This window comes from Sinohyriopsis cumingii, chromosome 17 (genome assembly GCF_028554795.1).
Source record: "Sinohyriopsis cumingii isolate HCF-2022 chromosome 17, ASM2855479v2, whole genome shotgun sequence".
Taxonomy (NCBI): Eukaryota; Metazoa; Mollusca; class Bivalvia; order Unionida; family Unionidae; genus Sinohyriopsis; species Sinohyriopsis cumingii.
In genome coordinates, this window is record NC_142977.1 from 24,488,348 (window position 1) to 24,504,414 (window position 16,067).

Consider the following 16,067-nt stretch of genomic DNA (forward strand, 5'->3'; position numbering starts at 1 on the left):
TATTGGCCCCTGGCAAATTTCTTAACTTGAGGCAACGGTGCGTATTTTTCAGCTATTATGGTTTTTTAATTAAATATATGGATACATTTTTCAATTCCGCGTTTCGGGCTTGTCTTGTTCTTGAAACTGATATCAGCCATTAACCTCCCATAGTTACTTCACAGCAAGTCGACAGTGAAATAGCAATAGTCGTCTAGCAAGAACTATGGTCAATCACATCCAGCTGTTTAGTACACAATGCTTTCCCGAACTGTTACGTAGGGAAAGGGATTGTGTTTGCACTGGCAAGATCGCTTGGTGTCATAAATGAAAAATGCAGGTATAAATTTCAGGTTGCAGTGCATCAACCTCTTTTGCTATGAACCACTGCAAATCGACTTGTCAGGTCAAAGGAATACTACTATTTGTTTCCTCTGTTTTATTAAATTTGAAATCTTTGTGCCACTGATTGGCCAGCTACGCTTCGCCGTACTCCGAGTCTAGAAGCTTTGGATTGTTGAAAGTGCTGCTGATACAGAAGTAACTGGTGATGCAGATGATCTCTACAATGAGACTTATGATGAAGCTGTCACTGCTTTTGATAAGGACAACAAGCTTGCTGTATTAACGAAGTTGTTCCTGTTATTTGAAGATATTGTTTCTCTCTCTCTCTCTCTCTCTCTCTCTCTCTCTCTCTCTCTACTGCAGAAAAGTTCTGTGAAAATAAAACTTGATTTTCGTCGAATCCAGTAAGCATGTTTCCATTTATTTCTCTTTCTTCCTTTCTTTCTCTCACAAATATGCTGGATCGCTGTTACTCAAAGATATTTCACACGTTCGTTGTGAGATGGCTCTTTGAAAGTTGTTTGTTGTAGGGTTTAATGCCATTTTTCAGCACAAGATAGGCTATGCATGGCAGGCAATATAAATGGTGGAGGAAGAACCCGGGAGAAGAAAACTGAACGGAAAGAACTCCCGACCCATGATAACATACTGGCAAGCTTTCTCTGATAACCACATGGGCCAAATCCGAAACTCAAACACACGCAGACAGGTGAGATGGCCGCGATCCGTAATGGTGGGCTATTTAGACCACCCGGGGTACCCACCCCTTGAAAGAGCAGTGTAAGAAATAATAACATTATCGATTGGCACGTGCTAATCAGAGACATCCAGACTAATTTTGTCCTAAGCTTGTGATTATTGGTTATTTTTAATTGAATTATCAGGGGTTAGCGCGAACGCAGACCCCCACACTAATAAATAACGACCTCGAGTCACCCACATTTGGGGTGATCGCAGGTTTCAGCCAAACCGAAGTGCAATGGAAAGGCCTCATCCTGGGGAAACCGCCTAGCTGATCACGGTACTCCCTGGTCCAGGTAAGTATGATTTCTTGACGTTTACTGACGTTTATCAACTGACATTTGTGTCTGGAGTAGGAAGTGTGCCTCTAAGTAATGAAAATAAATTAAAACGATTCAGGGCCATGGTACTGCTGATGTCTTAGTATTCCGAATAACTTTATAGCTTATGTTTCAACATTACAAAAGTAACTGAAATGTCTTCAAATAGTCCTTTATTTGCAATTTCAGTTTCTTTTACGGTGGATATATGCTATATAGGTTTGCTTGGACGGCAGGGGATAGTTTCGTATATTGGCCCCTGGCAAATTTCTTAACTTGAGGCAACGGTGCGTATTTTTCAGCTATTATGGTTTTTTAATTAAATATATGGATACATTTTTCAATTCCGCGTTTCGGGCTTGTCTTGTTCTTGAAACTGATATCAGCCATTGACCTCCCATAGTTACTTCACAGCAAGTCGACAGTGAAATAGCAATAGTCGTCTAGCAAGAACTATGGTCAATCACATCCAGCTGTTTAGTACACAATGCTTTCCCGAACTGTTACGTAGGGAAAGGGATTGTGTTTGCACTGGCAAGATCGCTTGGTGTCATAAATGAAAAATGCAGGTATAAATTTGAGGTTGCAGTGCATCAACCTCTTTTGCTATGAACCACTGCAAATCGACTTGTCAGGTCAAAGGAATACTACTATTTGTTTCCTCTGTTTTATTAAATTTGAAATCTTTGTGCCACTGATTGGCCAGCTACGCTTCGCCGTACTCCGAGTCTAGAAGCTTTGGATTGTTGAAAGTGCTGCTGATACAGAAGTAACTGATGATGCAGATGATCTCTACAATGAGACTTATGATGAAGCTGTCACTGCTTTTGATAAGGACAACAAGCTTGCTGTATTAACGAAGTTGTTCCTGTTATTTGAAGATATTGTTTCTCTCTCTCTCTCTCTCTCTCTCTCTCTCTCTCTCTCTCTCTCTCTCTCTCTCTACTGCAGAGAAGTTCTGTGAAAATAAAACTTGATTTTCGTCGAATCCAGTAAGCATGTTTCCATTTATTTCTCTTTCTTCCTTTCTTTCTCTCACAAATATGCTGGATCGCTGTTACTCAAAGATATTTCACACGTTCGTTGTGAGATGGCTCTTTGAAAGTTGTTTGTTGTAGGGTTTAATGCCATTTTTCAGCACAAGATAGGCTATGCATGGCAGGCAATATAAATGGTGGAGGAAGAACCCGGGAGAAGAAAAATGAACGGAAAGAACTCCGACCCATGATAACATACTGGCAAGCTTTCTCTGATAACCACATGGGCCAAATCCGAAACTCAAACACACGCAGACAGGTGAGATGGCCGCGATCCGTAATGGTGGGCTATTTAGACCACCCGGGGTACCCACCCCTTGAAAGAGCAGTGTAAGAAATAATAACATTATCGATTGGCACGTGCTAATCAGAGACATCCAGACTAATTTTGTCATAAGCTTGAGATTATTGGTTATTTTTAATTGAATTATCAGGGGTTAGCGCGAACGCAGACCCCCACACTAATAAATAACGACCCCGAGTCACCCACATTTGGGGTGATCGCAGGTTTCAGCCCAACCGAAGTGCAATGGAAAGGCCTCATCCTGGGGAAACCTTTTTTTTTTTTTTTTTTTTTTTTTTTTTCATAAAGTCTTTATTCAGTATTTACATGTTAAAATGTACAAGCGAAAATGACACTCCCATCTTCACCCCATACACGCCTTAGGACACAAACTCATAAATACACGTAGATGTACACACTCACTGTCCATCCATGCTCTTGTATACACACAAATGTACATATATTGTAAAGCGCATAGCTCACAAGCGACAAAGTTATACATAATATGATTGTATGCAATTTCTATTGTAAATTTGTAACATCTAGTTTGCGAAACGTATAATAATCTCATACAGAAGTTTAAATATTGCAAATTATAAAATTCTAATATTAGAGAAACTGTATTCTTAAAAATGCAAAGTGTATTTAAGGTGATGCAAGTACTATACCTCATGTAAATTTGATACACCAGTGAAGTGCTGTAAAAGTTCGTGCAATAAAACAGAGAATGTTAGCACGTGCTGCTTGAGATATTCTTAAATTAACGTGTAGGCCGGCAGACGTGGATTAAAACATGGTGACTGTGTAGTGAGATCTAAGGAGAAATCGTAAAATTATATATAATTGGATTTATCCAAAAGGGAAGGAATGTAGTATTATTCTAGACTTATGTCTATTACTAATTCAAAATTGAAGAGAGAACAGAATAATCCAGCTAAACACCATTTATCTATAAAATGAAGCAAGTTAAGCCTGGAAAAGTCAGTTCTGATTCTGCATTTTAATCGGGAGAGAAAGAAGGATAACAAGGTGTTACTGGTTACCACTTCTTTATAATAATATGCTCGTATACGTTTAATCCATATAGCATATTTATATTCAGCGCATAATAAAAGGCACAAGTCCTCGAATTCAGGTTCCGGGAACGAGGCCCCATTCGGAATAAGACCGAATTTAAGGAAAGTATAAAAGGTATTGAAGGAGTTTCTGGAAAGTTTTTTTAACCATTTGATAATGAGCTGTTGTAAGGGGAGTATTAATTTGCATTCGAAAAATAAATGATCAGTCGTTTCAATGTCACCGCAAAAAGCGCATAACTTAGATTTGGAAATCTTCTTTAAGAACATGTTGTAGTTAACGGGCAAAATATCATGTATTGTTTTAAAACTCACATCTCTAGTGATGGGGTCTAAAAATTTATTATGCAAATTTTTCCAAATGTTGCCGAAATTTAAATCGTATAATTTGGTTATTTTAGGTTCAAGAACATAGCTTTGTAATTGTCGTTGGTAGAAATATTTTGTGGGGACTAGACCAAATTTGAGACTAGGATTATTTTCATGAAATGTTTTGAAAATGGTCATGCACTTTTGATAGAATTTAGGAACATATAGCGTATGAGTAAATTTATTAAGCGCCAAATTAGGGTTGAAAGACCTTAGTTGTAAACCGATCCAATACCTTGCAAAATCTTTCCATTTGGCTGAATATTCATCGTCGAGTAATTTTTGTATATGCTGTATACGTATTGCTTGGATTTTACATTTCAAATGGGTGATGTTTAAACCTCCGTCGTAAAGGGGATTGATGCATACAGCTCTAGCGAGAGGTTCGAATTTAGAATTCCACAAAAATGTGAAGATATTCCTATTTATTAAAATTTCATAATGTTTAGGTAGATCAGTCACGGTTGCAGTATACCAAATTTTGCTATAAGCTAAAAGATTAATAACATGGGACTTAGAAATGAGAGGTAAATTTCTTCGTTTCCATAGTAATAGTGTATTCGTAAGTTTAGTAACATTTTTGTTCCAGTGATCATCATGACTTAAATCGTTGCCAAAATGAAACCCTACAATTTTTTGTTTGTCGATCCAGGAAATGCCAAAGGGGTGATCACTGCGGTTCCGCCATTTACCCATGAACATACCGTTTGATTTGCTATAATTTACCTTAGCACCGGAAGCGCGATCGTACATGCGAGACCAAAATAAATACCGTTCGATCGATTTGTCCGTGCAACAGAAGCCTGTACTATCGTCCGCGAAAAGGGAGATCTTACAGGCTTCTGTTGCACCTGGCACCTTAACACCTATAATTTCTGGGTCGTTTCGAATTTTGATTGCAAAAGGCTCGTACACTATTACATATAAAAGGGGGGAAAGACTGCAACCTTGACGGACTCCTCTTGAGATTAAAAAGGGGTCCGAAATAAAATTATTGACTATAACTGATGAACTAATATCAGTGTAGAAAATTGAAATCCATTTAATAAAGTCAGGATGAAACCCGAAAGATTCTAATGTTTTTAACATAAATTGATAATTTACCCTATCAAATGCCTTTTCTTGATCTAAGGAAATAAATGCACATGATAATTCTTTTTGTTCGATGTAGTCACAGATGTTTCGTATAAGGTGACCATTATCAAAAATAGATCGACCTTTAACTCCACATGTTTGATCCATGTGTATTATTTTGGACATGACATTTCCAAGTCGATTAGCAATAACTTTGGATAGAATTTTATAGTCTAAATTTAATAGGGAGATAGGTCTCCAATTTTTCATATTATTTGAATTTTCAGGATCCTTACATAATAATGTAATATAAGATAGTTTTTGTGAATCAGACAAAGTGTTTGATTCAAAGATCAAATTATATAAACGGACTAATGTGTCGCCTAAACATTCAAAAAACGTGACATAAAACTCTTTTGTGAGACCATCGGGTCCAGGTGATTTATTTGGCTCCATCATATTTAAAGATTTCCAAATTTCTACTTTAGTAATTGGTCCGGTAAGGAATTGGTTATCTTCAGCCTTTAACTGAGGTAACCCAGTTAGAAATTCTTTAAATAATTCTTCATCAATCAATTCGGTGGTAAAAAGATTTGAATAAAACTTTTTAAAACAGTTTAAGATATCAACACTTGAGTTATGAGTCACATTATTATACTCAATTTCAGTGATAGTTTTCTGGGAACCCTTTTTATTTTCTAATTGAAAAAAGAATTGGCTCGGTCTTTCGTTATTATCTAAAATTTTCGCTTTGCTCCTAATGACTGATCCTATATATTTTTCATTTTGTAATTCCTTGATAGACATTCGGAGTTCTTGTATTTGAAAGAGAAGTTCTTCATTATTGGTTAAATCATATTTCTGTCTTAGATATTGGTAGTCTTTCTTCAATGATTTAATTGCAGAGTTTTTAATTTTCGAAAGTTGTTTGGAATATCGAATGATTTCTTCTTTAAGTTTGAGTTTTAGCTCATCCCAATATTCTAGTGTGATGTTATGATATCTTAGTTCTCTCTTAATTAGGTCCGTAATGAGAGTTTTTAATGTGTTATGGTTTAAGTGCGAGTTATTGCATTTCCAGTAACCGGTACCATATGATATTGATGAGTTACATGCTATACTTAAAGTTACTGCATCGTGGTCGGACTGAGCGAAGTTAACGATTGTCGAATTAATGATGAAATTTGCTATGTTTTTAGAAACATACAGTCGATCAAGTCTGCTTGCTAACAGTGGTAATGAGGGGTCTAGTGTGTTTCGATACCATGTGTACAATTTTGCCGAGGGGTTCAGTTTGCGAAATGTGTCAATTAGTTTAAAGTTGGATATAAGCGATTTCAATGTTTGGACGGACTTTTCGCTGTAATTGGTTAGATTACCTACTCGGTCAAGGTTGGAGTTAGTGACACAATTGAAATCTCCAGCAAGAATGAGATTATGTTGTCCCGTTAAATATGTGAACAATGAAGTAAAAAATTCACTTTTCTCCGAATCAGGGATGGGGGCATATATATTTATGGCACGATATGGTATATCATTAAATTGAAAGTCAGCACATATTATTCTACCGTCAAAATCCGTTTCATATTTTAAAAAACGTATGTTAGGATTAAAATTAATGATAGCAACTCCAGATGAAAGATTCGAGCCAAAACTCCATATGGCATAATAACATTGCAATTTATCTTGAATTTTTGAAGTAAGGGTTCTTTTCTCCACGTGGGTTTCTTGTAGAAATACAAGGTCGATGTGATGCGAAGATACCAAGTTTCTAATCTCGTATAGTTTTTGATCCGTGTTGGTTCGAAGGCCATTGACATTTAATGTAAGGATATTAATTTTACTCATGGGTTGCTTGTTATTGGTATGGCATGTCCAGAATAGGTTCAAAATCGTTAATGTATATGGGACTCTAGGTGTATCAAGTGAATCAATCTGAACTCGAGACGGGTAGAGTCCGTTGTATAAGGTAATACTATTGGAAACCAGAAATGACTTGCTGAACGATAACATAATAAGGGAGGATATGTAATTAAGGGATAAAATATGGTTGAAGAAAATAGATAAAAATCTACAAATGTTGTATGTGCTATGAAATAGATAAGGATGATATGAAGGATATTGTACATTTGAAGAGAATGAAAAATTATGATTAAGTAAAAGAACAAACCTGTAATAGAACGTATAACCAGGGAAAGTCCTGAAATATTTAGTCCGTTATGCTTATTCATTGTCCATTTTACTGTCCTTGTATATGCCCGGTCCATTGGATTATATTCATTGTCCGTGAGCGTTCCGATTTCTTTATTACACAGTTACTGTAGTGTAATCCAAATTAAGAATTTTGCACATCCATACTTGAATCCTCCTCAAGACGAGACTTTTTTGATCTTTTAGACGTGACTACCTGCCACGTGCACGAATCTAGGTCAAACAATTCTCTTTTTTCTTGTGGTCTGGGTTGATTCGAGTCATCTTCATCATTGTCATCCGGTACTGTTGCTTTCTCTTGTGTTTGGGTCGCTACTTCCTCTTCCGCCCCGTGGGAGGCGTCCAAGGGGGTGGGGGTGGTGGGGTGATCAATTGGTTTGCTGTTTGTCGACGCAGGGGCTGCTGGTGTTAAAGGTTCCTGTGTCGTTGCTTGGGTTGATGTGCTTGGTGCAGGTGGTTGTTGGGCAACGTGTCCTTTATTATTCACTGCTGCAGCATAGCTAGCACCTTTCTCTGGGCAGTCTTTTCGGAGGTGCCCCGACTGACGACATCTCAGGCAAAGTGGGGGGCGGCCCTTCATTGTTATAAGCATACCACACATGCCAAGCGACACGATGTGGGGAATATTCCTGCAATCGAATTCTGTGGTCCGGAGTTTCACTATCCTTGTACCGTTTTCAATCATTGTGTCCTTGTTTATAATTGTCTTGTCTCTGCTTATGTCAAGGATCTCCCCATAATCCTTTAGAACTTCCTTGATAACAATATCATTGACAAACAGGGGCAGCCAGTGTATTCTGAGGTCAATTATTAGGTTAGCAATATATTTAATGCCGTCACCGGTCACGCCTTTTGCCTTCTCTTGGGACTTGAGCACAGCATTCCATGGGGCATTTTCCCCTTCTCTATATAAACCTTCGATGTCAGAAATAGTAACACCCGCAGCTTCAAGTTTGCGAAGCGCTTCCTCCCGAGAAATTCGTCCTTCCACTCGTAGTGTACGAAGACACACATCCGAATTCACATACCTTGAGATGTTGATTTCAACACGGCGATACATATTCCAAAGCGGTAAACTTTGAAGTTTCACTTCAAAAGAATTCTTTGATCTACTTTGTCTTGGCCGGATATCCTGCGGAAACCGCCTAGCTGATCACGGTACTCCCTGGTCCAGGTAAGTATGATTTCTTGACGTTTACTGACGTTTATCAACTGACATTTGTGTCTGGAGTAGGAAGTGTGCCTCTAAGTAATGAAAATAAATTAAAACGATTCAGGGCCATGGTACTGCTGATGTCTTAGTATTCCGAATAACTTTATAGCTTATGTTTCAACATTACAAAAGTAACTGAAATGTCTTCAAATAGTCCTTTATTTGCAATTTCAGTTTCTTTTACGGTGGATATATGCTATATAGGTTTGCTTGGACGGCAGGGGATAGTTTCGTATATTGGCCCCTGGCAAATTTCTTAACTTGAGGCAACGGTGCGTATTTTTCAGCTATTATGGTTTTTTAATTAAATATATGGATACATTTTTCAATTCCGCGTTTCGGGCTTGTCTTGTTCTTGAAACTGATATCAGCCATTGACCTCCCATAGTTACTTCACAGCAAGTCGACAGTGAAATAGCAATAGTCGTCTAGCAAGAACTATGGTCAATCACATCCAGCTGTTTAGTACACAATGCTTTCCCGAACTGTTACGTAGGGAAAGGGATTGTGTTTGCACTGGCAAGATCGCTTGGTGTCATAAATGAAAAATGCAGGTATAAATTTGAGGTTGCAGTGCATCAACCTCTTTTGCTATGAACCACTGCAAATCGACTTGTCAGGTCAAAGGAATACTACTATTTGTTTCCTCTGTTTTATTAAATTTGAAATCTTTGTGCCACTGATTGGCCAGCTACGCTTCGCCGTACTCCGAGTCTAGAAGCTTTGGATTGTTGAAAGTGCTGCTGATACAGAAGTAACTGGTGATGCAGATGATCTCTACAATGAGACTTATGATGAAGCTGTCACTGCTTTTGATAAGGACAACAAGCTTGCTGTATTAACGAAGTTGTTCCTGTTATTTGAAGATATTGTTTCTCTCTCTCTCTCTCTCTCTCTCTCTCTCTCTCTCTCTCTCTCTCTCTCTCTACTGCAGAGAAGTTCTGTGAAAATAAAACTTGATTTTCGTCGAATTCAGTAAGCATGTTTCCATTTATTTCTCTTTCTTCCTTTCTTTCTCTCACAAATATGCTGGATCGCTGTTACTCAAAGATATTTCACACGTTCGTTGTGAGATGGCTCTTTGAAAGTTGTTTGTTGTAGGGTTTAATGCCATTTTTCAGCACAAGATAGGCTATGCATGGCAGGCAATATAAATGGTGGAGGAAGAACCCGGGAGAAGAAAAATGAACGGAAAGAACTCCCGACCCATGATAACATACTGGCAAGCTTTCTCTGATAACCACATGGGCCAAATCCGAAACTCAAACACACGCAGACAGGTGAGATGGCCGCGATCCGTAATGGTGGGCTATTTAGACCACCCGGGGTACCCACCCCTTGAAAGAGCAGTGTAAGAAATAATAACATTATCGATTGGCACGTGCTAATCAGAGACATCCAGACTAATTTTGTCCTAAGCTTGTGATTATTGGTTATTTTTAATTGAATTATCAGGGGTTAGCGCGAACGCAGACCCCCACACTAATAAATAACGACCCCGAGTCACCCACATTTGGGGTGATCGCAGGTTTCAGCCCAACCGAAGTGCAATGGAAAGGCCTCATCCTGGGGAAACCTTTTTTTTTTTTTTCATAAAATTTTTATTCAGTATTTACATGTTAAAATATATAAGCGAATCCTATACTACAATCTTCACCCATACATGTTCTTCCCACTCATCCGTTCAAGCCTAAACACACAGACACATACATACACGTTGACGTGCACACTTACCATGCATGCATTTAAAATCGCTTATATGTACAAGAACGTACAAAATTGTTGAACGCATATCTCCTAGGTGAAGAAAAAAAAAATGAAATAAATAAATACAATTATACATAATACATTTGTATGCCACACATGTACATATATATATATATCGTTTGTCAGTCATATAATAATTTCATACAGAGATGGAAATATTGAAATTATAAATTAGTTTGTAATATAACCGACATTATATTATTGTAAATGCAAGATGTATTCAAAGTGATTTAAGCACTATACCTCTTGTAAACCTGTTTGACAAGTGAATTGCTGTAAAAGCTCGTGGGATGAAATGCAGAATGTTAGCACGTGCGGCTGGAAGTATTACTAAACTAAACGTGCATACCGGTAGACGTGGATTAAAACATGGTTACAGCAGGGCTGTGTAGTGAGAGCTGCGAAGAAATCCTCAAAGTATATATAATTGGATTTATCTAATATGAAAGGTATGTTGTATTATTCTAGACTTATGTCAATTACTAATTCAAAATTGAATAGAGAACAGAATAATCCAGCTAAGCACCATTTGTCTATAAAATGAACCAAGTTAAGCCTGGAATAGTCAGTTCTGATTCTACATTTTAATCTTGAGAGAAAGAAGGATAACAAGGTGTTGCTGGTTACCACTTCTTTATAATAATATGCTCGTACACGTTTAATCCATATGGCATATTTATATTCAGCGCATAATAAAAGGCACAAGTCCTCGAATTCAGGTTCCGGGAACGAGGCCCCATTCGGGATAAGACCGAATTTAAGGAATGTATAAAAGGTATTGAAGGAGTTTCTTGAAAGTGTTTTCAACCATTTGATAATTAGCTGTTGTAAGGGGAGTATTAACTTGCATTCGAAGAATAAATGATCAGTCGTTTCAATGTCACCGCAAAAAGTGCATAACTTAGATTTGGAAATCTTCTTTAAGAACATGTTGTAGTTAACGGGTAAAATATCATGTATTATTTTAAAACACACATCTCTAGTGATGGGGTCTAAAAATTTATTATGCAAATTTTTCCAAATGTTGCCGAAATTTAAATCGTATAATTTGGTTATTTTGGGTTCAAGAACATAGATTTGTAACTGTCGTTGATAAAAATATTTTGTGGGGACATGACCAAACTCGAGATCAGGATTATTTTCAAGAAATGTTTTGAAAATGGTCATACATTTTTGATAAAATTCAGGTACATATAGCGTATGAGTAAATTTGTTAAGGCCTAAATTAGGGTTGAAAGACCTTAATTGTAAACCGATCCAATACCTTGCAAAATCTTTCCATTTGGCTGAATACTCATCGTCGAGTAATTTTTGTATATGTTGTATACGTATTGCTTGGATTTTACATTTCAAATGGGTGATGTTTAAACCCCCGTCGTATAGGGGGTTGATACATACGGCTCTAGCAAGCGGTTCAAATTTAGAATTCCACAAAAATGTGAAGATATTCCTATTTATTAAAATTTCATAGTGTTTAGGTAGATTAGCCACGGTTGCAGTATACCAAATTTTGCTGCAAGCTAAAAGGTTAATAACATGGGATTTAGAAATGAGAGGTAAATTTCTACGTTTCCATAGTAATAGTGTATTCATAAGCTTAGTAACATTTTTATTCAGTGATCATCGTGACTTACATCATTGCCAAAATGAAACCCTACAATTTTTTGTTTGTCGATCCAAGAAATGCCAAAGGGGTGATCACTGCGGTTACGCCATTTACCCATGAACATGCCGTTGGATTTGCTGTAATTTACCTTAGCACCAGAAGCGCGATCGTACATGCGAGACCAAAATAAATACCGTTCGATCGATTTGTCCGTGCAACAGAAACCTGTACTATCATCCGCGTAGAGAGAGATCTTACAGGCCTCTGCTGCACCAGGCACCTTAATACCTATAATTTCTGGGTCGTTTCGAATTTTGATTGCAAAAGGCTCGTACACTATTACATATAGAAGGGGGGAAAGACTGCAACCTTGACGAACTCCTCTTGATATTAAAAAGGGGTCCGAAATATAATTGTTGACTATAACTGATGAACTAACATCAGTGTAGAAAATTGAAATCCATTTAATAAAATCAGGATGAAACCCGAATGATTCCAATGTTTTTAACATAAATTGATAATTAACCCTATCAAATGCCTTTTCTTGATCTAAGGATATAAATGCACATGATAATTCTTTTTGTTCTATGTAGTCACAGATATTTCGTATAAGGTGACCATTGTCAAATATAGATCGACCTTTAACTCCACATGTTTGATCCATGTGTATTATTTTGGACATGACATTTCCAAGTCGATTAGTAATAACTTTAGATAGAATTTTGTAGTCTAAATTTAATAGGGAGATAGGTCTCCAATTTTTCATATTATTTGAATTTTGAGGGTCCTTACATAGTAACGTAATGTAAGATAGTTTTTGTGAATCAGACAGAGTGTTTGATTCAAAGATCAAATTATATAAACGGACTAATGTGTCGCCTAAACATTCAAAGAACGTGACGTAAAACTCTTTTGTGAGACCGTCTGGTCCAGGTGATTTATTTGGCTCCATCGTATTTAAAGATTTCCAAATTTCTGCTTTAGTAATTGATCCAATGAGGAATTGGTTATCCTCAGCGTTTAACTGAGGTAACCCAGTTAAGAATTCTTCAGATAAATCTTCATCAATTGATTCAGGGGTAAAAAGATTTGAATAAAACGTTTTAAAACAGTTTAAAATATCAACACTTGAGTTATAGGTCACGTTATTATACTCAATTTCAGTGATAGTTTTCTGGGAACCCTTCTTATTTTCTAATTGAAAAAAGAATTGGCTCGGTCTTTCGTTATTATCTAAAATTTTTGCTTTGCTCCTAATGACTGATCCTACATATTTTTCGTTTTGCAATTCCTTAATAGACATTCGGAGTTCTTGTAGTTGAAAGAGAAGTTCTTCATTATTGGATAAATCATATTTCTGTCTTAGATATTGGTAGTCTTTCTTCAATGATTTAATTGCCGAGTTCTTAATTTTCAAAAGTTGTTTGGAATATCGAATGATTTCTTCTTTAAGTTTGAGTTTTAGCTCATCCCAATATTCTAGTGTAATGTTATGATGTCTTAGTTCTCTCTGAATTAGGTCCGTAATGAGAGTTTTTAATGTGGTATGTTTTAAATGCGAGTTATTGCATTTCCAGTAACCGGTACCATATGATATTGATGAGTTGTATGCTATACTTAAAATTACTGCATCGTGGTCAGATTGAGTGAAGTTAACGATTGTCGAATTAATGATGAAATTTGCTATGTTTTTAGAAACATACAGTCGATCAAGTCTGCTCGCTAACAGTGGTAATGATTGGTCTAGTGTATTTCGATACCATGTGTACATTTTTGATGAGGGGTTCAGTTTGCGAAATGTGTCAATTAGTTTAAAGTTAGATATAAGAGATTTTAATGCTTGCACGGACTTGTCGCTGTAATTAGTTAGATTTCCTACCCGGTCAAGGTTAGAGTTGAGGACACAATTGAAGTCTCCTGCTAGAATGAGATTGTGTTGTCCCGTTAAATATGTGAATAATGAAGTAAAAAATTCACTTTTCTCCGAATCAGGGATGGGGGCATATATATTTATGGCCCGATATGTTATATCATTAAATTGAAAGTCAGCGCAAATTATTCTACCGTCAAAATCAGTTTCATATTTTAGAAAAGTTATGTTAGGATTAAAATTAATAATAGCAACTCCAGATGAACGACTCGAGCCAAAACTCCATATGGCACAACAACATTGCAATTTCTCTTGAATTTTTGAAGTAAGGGTTCTTTTTTCTACATGGGTTTCTTGTAGAAATACAAGGTCAATATGATGTGAAGATACCAAGTTTCTAATCTCGTATAGTTTTCGATCCGTGTTGGTTCGAAGGCCATTGCTGTTTAATGTAAGGACGTTAATTGTACTCATGTTATTTGTTATTGGGTTGGCATGTCCAGAATAAGTTAAAAATCGTTCATGCACGTGAGATAGGGCTGCTCTGTATACTCTAGGTGTACGGAGCGAGTCAGTCTGAGCTCGAGATGAGTAGAGTTCATTGTATATGGTGATACTATTCGTAACCAGAATTGACTTACTGAACAATAACATAATAGGGGTGGGTATATAATTAAGTAATAAAGTGTTATGGACGAAATATATGAACTATGAGATGAAGAAAGATGATAATTTGAATGTGACAAAGTATAATGGAGAATGAGAACAAACCTGATATTTTGGAAATAAGAACTTATAACCAGGAAACATCCTGAAATATTTAGTCCGTTAAACTTATTCCTTGTCCATTGTACTGTCCGTATATGTGCCCGGTCCATTTGATAGCCTCCATTGTCCGTGGGCGTTCCAGTTTCTTTCTCACATACCTCAGCAGGGCGTATTCCAACATTAAGAAGTTTGCACGTCCATATGTGAATCTTCTTCATTGTGGTTTTTTTTGGACCTCTTGGACGTGACCACTTGCCACGTGTATGTGTCCAAGTCAAATAGTTCTCTCTTATCCGATGATTTAGGTCCCTCCTCTGTATTTTCTGGGGCTACAGCTTTCTCATCATTTTGGGTTGATACTCCCTCCTCCGCCACTTCTGAAGCATTCGAAGAGGCGGAGGCGGTGGGGTGATCAACTGTACTCCTCTCTGTAGATATCGGCGCTGCTGATGTTGATGGTTTAGGTTGTGTTGTTTCGCGTGATGCAGGTGGCTGGGGGACAACATGTCTTTCACTGTTTACTATAGATGCATAACTTGCACCTTTCTCGGGACAGTCTTTACGTAAATGACCTGATTGACGGCATCTAAGACAAATTGGGGGGGCGCCCTTTCATGGTGATCAGCATCCCACACATTCCAAGTGACACAATGTCTGGTATGTTCCGGCTGTCAAATTCTGTGGTGCGAAGTTTGACTATCCTAGTGCCATTTTCGATCATCTTGTCCTTGGATATAATGGTTTTGTCCCTAGTTATCTCGAGAATCTGTCCATATTCCTTCAGGACCTCTTTGATGTTATTATCATTGACAAAAAGGGGCAGCCAGTGTACTCTAAGATCAATTATGAGATTTGCGATGTATTTAATACCGTCTCCGGTAACTCCTTTTGCTTTCTCTTGCGAACGGAGAACAGCATGCCATGGGGTGTTTTCACCTTCTCTATAAAACCCTTCAAGGTCAGTAATCTCTACACCAGCAAGTTCCAGTTTCCTGAGCGCATCTTCTCGAGACATACGACCCTCAATTCGTACTGTACGAAGATAAACATCACTGTTGACATAGTTTGCGACGTTCACTTCACAACGGCGATACATTTTAAATGAACGTGGAATGTTAACTCAAAATGATTTTGAGAACTACTCTGTTTTGGCTGAGGTTACGCGTGAGCTGATCACGGTACTCCCTGGTCCAGGTAAGTATGATTTCTTGACGTTTACTGACGTTTATCAACTGACATTTGTGTCTGGAGTAGGAAGTGTGCCTCTAAGTAATGAAAATAAATTAAAACGATTCAGGGCCATGGTACTGCTGATGTCTTAGTATTCCGAATAACTTTATAGCTTATGTTTCAACATTACAAAAGTAACTGAAATGTCTTCAAATAGTCCTTTATTTGCAATTTCAGT

General features: G+C 37.3%; 2 non-coding genes and 1 pseudogene across 2 annotated transcripts; all 3 read right to left on the reverse strand.

Annotated features, from left to right (window-relative positions):
- Window positions 1-1,205: 1,205 nt before the first annotated feature.
- LOC149778228 (U1 spliceosomal RNA) lies at window positions 1,206-1,369 on the reverse strand. The gene has a single exon (XR_016415903.1). It is a non-coding gene; the product is annotated as a U1 spliceosomal RNA (small nuclear RNA).
- Window positions 1,370-2,853: 1,484 nt separating this feature from the next.
- On the reverse strand, window positions 2,854-3,028 carry LOC149778229 (U1 spliceosomal RNA; annotated as a pseudogene).
- A 7,072-nt stretch (window positions 3,029-10,100) lies between these two features.
- LOC149778230 (U1 spliceosomal RNA) lies at window positions 10,101-10,260 on the reverse strand. The gene has a single exon (XR_016415979.1). It is a non-coding gene; the product is annotated as a U1 spliceosomal RNA (small nuclear RNA).
- Window positions 10,261-16,067: the final 5,807 nt, after the last annotated feature.